This window comes from Rhinatrema bivittatum, chromosome 7 (genome assembly GCF_901001135.1).
Source record: "Rhinatrema bivittatum chromosome 7, aRhiBiv1.1, whole genome shotgun sequence".
NCBI classification, from domain to species: Eukaryota; Metazoa; Chordata; class Amphibia; order Gymnophiona; family Rhinatrematidae; genus Rhinatrema; species Rhinatrema bivittatum.
In genome coordinates this window covers 162416560-162424005 of record NC_042621.1, presented here as the reverse complement: position 1 = coordinate 162424005, position 7446 = coordinate 162416560, and the positions used below count along the sequence as shown (strand labels likewise).

The window sequence follows — 7446 nt, the reverse complement described above, 5'->3', positions numbered from 1 at the left end:
GCATTCTGGCCTTCCCCAGTTCCCTCCCAGTCTGCTCCAATTAAGGAGCGGACTGGGAGGGAACTTCCATATACCCCTACCTAACCTTCCTTCCCCTTACCACCCCCCTAAACCCTCCCTATTCTTTTTTGTGTGTGTGTGTGTGTTTTATTACTTCAGGGCCCGACCTGAAGTAAGATGTGCATGCTGAGAGCAGAGTCTTTAGGACAGCGAGCAATGGCACTGTCCAAGCCCTTTGAAGAGGCCCGGCACTTATGCGTGGGGCCGGGCCCCTTTGAAGATTCGCCCAGCGCACATAAACGCTGGAATTTACGAGCGTAGGGCTTTTAAAATCCACCCTTTTGTGTTCTGCAGCTTGACTTTGGCATATTGTTCAGGTGTAGGCGCTTTCCCACACAACCCACCTACCTCCCCTACCACACCCATTCCCACTCCCTGCTATCTCCCCACTCACCCCTACCTGCTCCACTCTGCATTTCCCCACCTGCTCTTCTTGCTGCTCCGTCTTCTCCACTCAAAACCCCTCCCTGTGTCCCATCGCCCCACTTACACTCCCCCCCCCCCAGCTCCCTACCTAATTCTCTATAACACTCCCCCACCAGCTCCCTCATGTACAACCCTTCTCTCCAAATCCACATCCCACCTAAAGCATCAGCTCTCCCTCCCCCCCACCCAAAGGATTTAGTAGGGGGCCAAAGTGCCCCAACCATACACCCCCTCATTTGCACCACTTCCCTTATCTTCACTCCCCCCCTTGGGGGAGGGGGAGGAAGTGGGAGCTACAACATGATGGGTGAGAGGGTAAAAGAGTATTCACTAATCCACCCTCATCTATACCCACAGCGGTGAGGAAATTTGAAAATATACCCACACCCACTGGAGGGGAGATGGGGGACCATATGGAAAGTCTGAATGGGAGAAATAGAGACATACCCCACCCCAAGAAGGGTGGGAAGACAGAACAAAGTAGAGGGTACTGATAATAATACTGTAAAGCTGGGTAGGATCAGTTACCCCTGTCACGTAGTAGCTGTTGTGGCGCTGCCTCACCGCTCCCCCGCTTCCTGTTGCTCTCATGCTGCACGCACAGACAAGACACCCAGCTCCTGTCCTCTGGCCTTTAGCTCCCTGCCTGTGCCTGTATGCGGATACAGGCCAGGGGAGAGTCACTGGGAGGGGCGAGGAGGGCCTGCTGGGACGCTGTGGGTATCGGGGAATATATCAAAGACAGACAACTGTGCGTGGTATCATTACAGTTGCCGGATTGTTAGTTTGTCTACTTAGAGGCAGGAACTGTTTAAAATGTACGTTAGAGGCCGGGGAGCCTGAAGCACTAATAGGAAGGTGTTTGGGACTCTTTGGAAGGAGAGGTTCCCGCCCCAAGCTAGGGAAAGCTGTGCTGGGGCGGAGAACAGCCCTGGGAAGAGGCTGGGAGGCTCCAGCCAGTAATCGGACCAGGAATGGCAGCTGTGCCCTGGTACGGCCGGTGCTAGTCGACCATGCGTGCCGCCTCCCGCGCCAGCCAGCGGGCCGGGGCACGGTCCCTGCGGTCTGGACTGAGCCGGCATCCTCAGGGCTGCAGCAGTACAACAAAGAACTAAGACAGCTCTTATCTGGGGAACGGTGACGTCACGAAACCGTGAGGACGCAGGCTCTGCCTTGTTAAAGGTGCGGCGACAAAACAAAGTGTGTGTGTTTGGACGCTTCCTGCCCGAACCGGGCATTGGTTCAGGGACGCCACCGAACCCAGGGGCGGGCGGGCAGGGGAGAAGACCCTAAACTGTAACAATACACATCCCCCCCCCCATTGCTGAAGGAAACAAGGGCGTGTGTGTCTGAGCCTGCACCAGCCACAGTTTCACTATTCCTCTCGGATCCTTTCTCCCCGGGCTCCCATTACCCCACTTCGCCCTAACATACCTCCGTTTCCTATCGGCCCCCTGTCCCCTTGGCTCGATTCCCCACCCCCATCGGGGGCGGGGCCCGGCCGCCGTTTCCTGTGTTTGGGCTTGGTGCCTTGTTTGCCTCTTCCTCCCCTGCAGGCTCTGACGGCCGGGGCTGAGCTTGCTCTCTGTTTCTATGGGAAGTCGGTGTCCCGGGTCCTGCTGAGGGCGCTCGGTAAGTTGTCCTCTGCCAGCTTCGGTGCTCCTGAAAGTTTTCCTGCTGGATCGGTCTCCGGGGATGGGAGGGGGAGGGGGTTCCTGCTGGGCAGCTCTTTCCCTGTGCCGTGTGTGTGTTGAGGCTGAGGTTTTGGTGTGTGTTGCACCCACATGATCCGATCTCTTTCCCACCAGGCCGGGCCTCCCCTTTGTGTGGGAGACCTGCTACTTTTTGTAAGTTAAGATCGCCTGCCTGGAAAGCCTCTTTGCAACCCTTGGTTTCAAGATGAGTTTTGCGTTTCTTTGAAGAAGTTTAAACCTATTCTAGCCAGTCCTACGCATAAATGAGAGACTTGTGCTTGATTCGTTTTGCAATCAGATTGAATGGACTTGACTAACGAGTTTTTAAATGTGCAAAATGAGAAAGGCTGATAGGCGGTGGTGCAAAGGGTAGAAAAGTAAAAAACTCAAAACACTACTGCACAAAAGATCTTGACTGTGTTTTGGGCAGGCTAGCTGGGGCCTGTGCTTCTGTGGCTAGGAGTATGGGGGAGGTGGAAAGGTGGACCAGGAAGACCAGCCTCCCCACTGCTCCTAGTACTTACTTTTTGCCTTCCCCTTTGAATTATCTTTCAAACGCATTTTAAGATGTCATAGCCGCCCCCTAGATGGCCAAGCCCTTGGCCTCTCCTCTTTAGTTTTATTTAAAAAAAAAAAGGGGGGGGGGGTGTCCCAGCTTCTATCCCTTGGGATCCCTGTGGTGTGAAACAAAGCAAGGAGGGGGGCGATAGAGCAATCAGCATAGCAAGCTTGGTTGGTCACAGCAGAAAAGGTGGGGGAGAAAGAGAAAAAATAATAAAAAGGTTCAAGGCAAGGCTTGGGCAGACAAATAGCATCAGCAGCAGAAAGGAAGGGGGGCAACAGAGGTTTTACTTCTTCAACTAGGAATTCTGTTTCATTTGATGTAAGATCACATGGACGTTGTTTTGTAAGGAATGGCAGTCCCAGTACAGTACCAACATGGAGATCTCCAGGTCAGTGTGCCAACCTGATTCAATGCAAGGGAAGCAGGAGAGGAGATTGGGCCGCAGGTTCAGCAGATGAAAAGCAGCTGGATACCAGGTACATGGGTGGCCTGTGAAATCGTTCTCATTAGGAAGCAGGCTGAAATGACCTGGAAGAAGCTGATTGTGTGTGTGTGTAGTGCATGAACTTTTGGAACTAGATTAGTGGAGTATAGACTGCGCAGCTGGTTTTTCTGTTGTGGATATTACAAGTTTCACCACATGACATTAGTGCCTATGGTACGGTAAAAGCTGGGATGGGAATAAAGAAGAAACTGATAGATTCTCAGGCCAGCAAAGGACTGGAGGGGAGAGAGAGATCTGGAGGCATGTCAGGGGTCAGCAAGTGTCCTGAATGTGATGCAGATGGAAGAGGAGAACAGCGAGGGACTTTAGAGAGAATGGGCAGGCACAGAGTGGTGTGGGACCAGATTGAAATGCAGACAGATGAGCAGCAGGGATACCAAAGATCCAAACTGGAGCGAGGAGGGACCAGATAGAGATGCAGACAGAGGAGATGTGGCCAGGGACCTGGATATAAATAAGGCGGGGTAGAGGCCCTCATGGAGAGAGAAAATGAACTACTGGACTGCTGGAACTGAGAACATGAGAGGGTAACCTGCATGGAATGGCAGCTATTAGCCCTATGCTTTCTCTTCAGGTTAACTTCACGGAATGGCAGTTACTACCCTAAACAGAAGATATGGGGGTAACTGCACAGAATGACAGTTGCTACTCTTACCTGAACGTATGGGCTCTTGTGGACCCCAGACATCATGGGCTTTAAGAATAGAAAAGTATGTTGGGTGTGATTATGCACATCCACAACAGGTTCAGGAGGCAAGGAACAGAGAAAGTATGATGTGAGTGTTGTGCACACACACAACGGATAAAGGAGGCAGCTGGCTACAGGAACAGAGAACGTAAATATGGTGTGGGTGTTGAGCACACACACGGGGCTGATGCAATATCATGGGCGCAAAAAACAGACGTCCTCCCTGGACACATTTTTTGAATGTGCGCACATCCCTTCTCTTGGGCACTCGATGTAATACTCAAATGAGCTGGCGCGCTAAAAGGGACGCGCAATAGATAAATTGTGCGTCCATGGTATTGAGCCCCCATGAGAAGTGGCTGTGCGTAGGTAAGGAAAACACACTCAATTTTTCCGAGCGTCCGTTTTCCTGATCCATGCACAGCCATGGGTTAGGAAAATGAACGTTTGTAAATTGAGCTTCCCTTTTCCTAACCTGACCACTGTCAAGATTTTTTTTTCATATTGCAGCTCTCTGTGATTCCTCCTACTTAGTATTGCAATGATATTAACTTAATATCATTGCAATGGAATCATAGAAAAGTTATATTTTTTGCTTTTATGAGCATGGCTTGGGGTGTTGCAAAACTTAACACCAGCTCTGGGCTGGCATAACTTTTTTTGAGGGTTAAAATGTGTGCGTCGGGTGCACTTTTTTTTTTTTTTTTTTTTTTTACACATCGATACTAGCTAATAGCCTCATCAACTTGGCATTTGCACGTGATGAGGGCTATTAGCTGCACTCTGGTATGGACACACGTTTTGGATGCACTAATCCCGATATTGCATTGGGTGTATGTCTTGAGCGTTCAAAACGCAAGTCCAACTATGCGTTTAGCACCGAGCTGAGCTCCGCGCCCAATATTGCATCGGCCTCATGGATTGGAAGGGAAGGGGTGTGAGCAGAATACCTCTAAGATGATTGTCGTCTTTAAAGAGCAAAATGCTGTGAGTCATATTAACAGCTACGTTTCATACACAAATTATATCAACTTGTTAAGTTATGAGCAAGGTCATACAGGCATTAGTAGTAAACTATGGCAGCTTGTGCAAGGGGGGGCTTTTGGCAACAAGCCAGAGGCAGTAAAGCAGATTTTCTGAATGTGCTGGTTTATAATAGTGCATTTTATAAGAAGCTGTTTCAGGAATACAAAAGTAAGGTCATCCACCTGGTTATGCTCTACTCTCCGTATTTACAAACCAACCAGACACTTAAGATCCCTGTCCAAAAACCTTCTGGAAATCCCTTCAATATGACTAGCTAGATTAGATATTACTAGAAAAAGAGCTTTATCAGTTGCAGGTCCATACCTAGCTCTCTCCGTCAAATATCAAACAGACTACAATTTAAAAAATTTCTAAAAACATATCTCTTTTTTACAAAGCATTCAAATAAGAGAACAATCATAAAAAGAATATAAAAAGTTCCTCTCAGCCGTTCAAAATAAATGTAACTCCTGCGGTCTTCTTTGGCACTAGCTTATTTTACTGTTGTTTTTTTAATGAATTATTATTTATTTTGTTTATATTAACCAGTTTTTGTAATTTTTTTCTATTTTATTTTATAATTTATACTTATTCTTTTATTTTTTATTACTGTAAACCGTTTTGATCAAATTATATTTGTAAAGGCGGGATATAAACATTTTTAAATAAATAAGAAACTGGATGGGTTCCCCAGCAATACCAAACTGCAGTTTTTTTTAAATAAAAAGATCCGATTCTATAAAAGGATCAATAGTTAGGAGTTGATGGAAGAATATGATGAGAGCAGGCACCAGGGGGGTTTTAGGTAGGGGGAGAGAGAGGTGGTACATATATTTATTATGTATAGACAGATAACTAGTACACGCTGAATTGAATTGTTTAGCTAGGATGGGGGTATATATTTAATGAATGTTTCACTAAGCTTGCCTACAAGTTGAATCCTACTATCCTTCAGGGGGAACAGTTTTTACAGTATAAGAAAATAATAGTTCACTTATGTTTTGCTAAACTTGTTTGTCAAGGTTACTTTGATGATACATTGCCCCTTAAAGTTATAATTTCAGAAAATGTGCAGTTTAAAACTTTCTAGAGAAGATTGATTTAATTTATAGTCCCAGCAATCTTTCAGTGAGATAACAGATTAATCCAAGGATGGTTTCATTTACAACCCTAGCCATTGTCTGCTTTCAAAAACGTTGGGCAGGCAGGAAGTCAGCACTTTGTGAAAACAGCAAGCAGAGAAGAAGCAATGCTGGGTTTTGTTAAAAGTTGAGGGGGCTCATGGGTTAACACAGGAGACCGGACACGGCTCTTTGCTATGCAGTAGTGAGATCAGAGTAATGCGGTGGGGGCTGTATATTCACATCCTTACTGGTGTCTGAAAAGATAGCTTGGAATTTATTTTAGGACATGCTGTATGGAGGCAAAAGTCAGAATCCAACTGCAGGATTAAAAAGTGGAGATGAAGTTTGAAATACTTAGAGCAAGACAGGTAAAGGACCTGTGAAGAAGAGGAAAATGGTGGATTTTTTTCAGTTTAAGGGGTGGGATTCAGCAAAGTCCATTGTGGGGAATGCTAATGGTGGGTGGAGACGCTGGAGGAGAGAAGGATAAGATTGGGAAGCAGTTTTCATGCAATAAGAAAATTCAATCTGCTTGGGAATTAAATGCAAAGCAGCAGTTGATATTTTACAGCCTTTTGGGGGGGGGGGGGATCAATACATTTTGATTAGCTACTTTGAGGGCACAATTAAATTCTGCTGTTACCTAAGGTGGTGGTGGAGGGGCAAAACAATAAAGTGGAGCTGAGGGTTAATTATTCAGGAAAATAATGGGGACACATTCAGAGTGTGTAAGATTTTGGAAGTCTGGAGTTAGGGTCGATCTGCAGTGAGGGTCCCTCCCTTCTCCTGTTTGGGGGACTTTATTATGTGGGAGCCTTTCTTCCATGGGTGAGGAAGTCTCTCAAGATTGTTGAAAGAGTAAATGGCGGGCAAGAGGATCCTTGACACAGTTTATTTCAGCTTATCTACTGGCACTAAGAAAATGTATGATTAGAGGAGGGGGCATTCAGATGTATATTACCATGATGGAACAATAAAGGATCATTTGTCATTTTCAGAGCTGAGGTGCAAGTTGTCTACATTGGGGAGCATGGGGAATGAAGCAGCATGTCGGTCTGGCTCAGGTTAACGCAGTGTAGCCGAGCTCAAGCCAGGGGTCCCCCCCCCCCCCTCCCATTTGCTGCTGTACACAATATACTCCTGGGGGAATTCTGAGCACAAAACTTAAAAATCTGCAAACTTTATATTGGTCAAAATAACACAATTTACGTGACAGTCTTTAATTACATTTTAAATTAATACAGAAAAAAGTTATTATTTAGAGATGCTGAATTTTAATATTTTGAGCAGAATTTCCCTAGAATTTCACTGTAAGAGTGTCCCTTTTACTCGCTCTCCCTACTCCCCTGGCCACTTTG

At 46.6% G+C, this 7446-nt stretch overlaps 1 protein-coding gene across 2 annotated transcripts in view; it reads left to right on the top strand.

Annotated features, from left to right (window-relative positions):
• The first annotated feature begins 1387 nt into the window (after window positions 1-1387).
• The window catches only part of TSPAN14 (tetraspanin 14), a 132792-nt gene continuing 126733 nt past the window's right edge, over window positions 1388-7446 (top strand). The window contains exon 1 of one of the 2 annotated variants that reach the window (XM_029609457.1): window positions 1388-1668. The gene's annotated coding sequence lies outside the window, so the exon portion shown is untranslated. Of the gene's footprint in view, window positions 1669-1775; window positions 2119-7446 lie in introns of those variants that run through there. The other variant, XM_029609456.1, reaches the window with a different exon arrangement.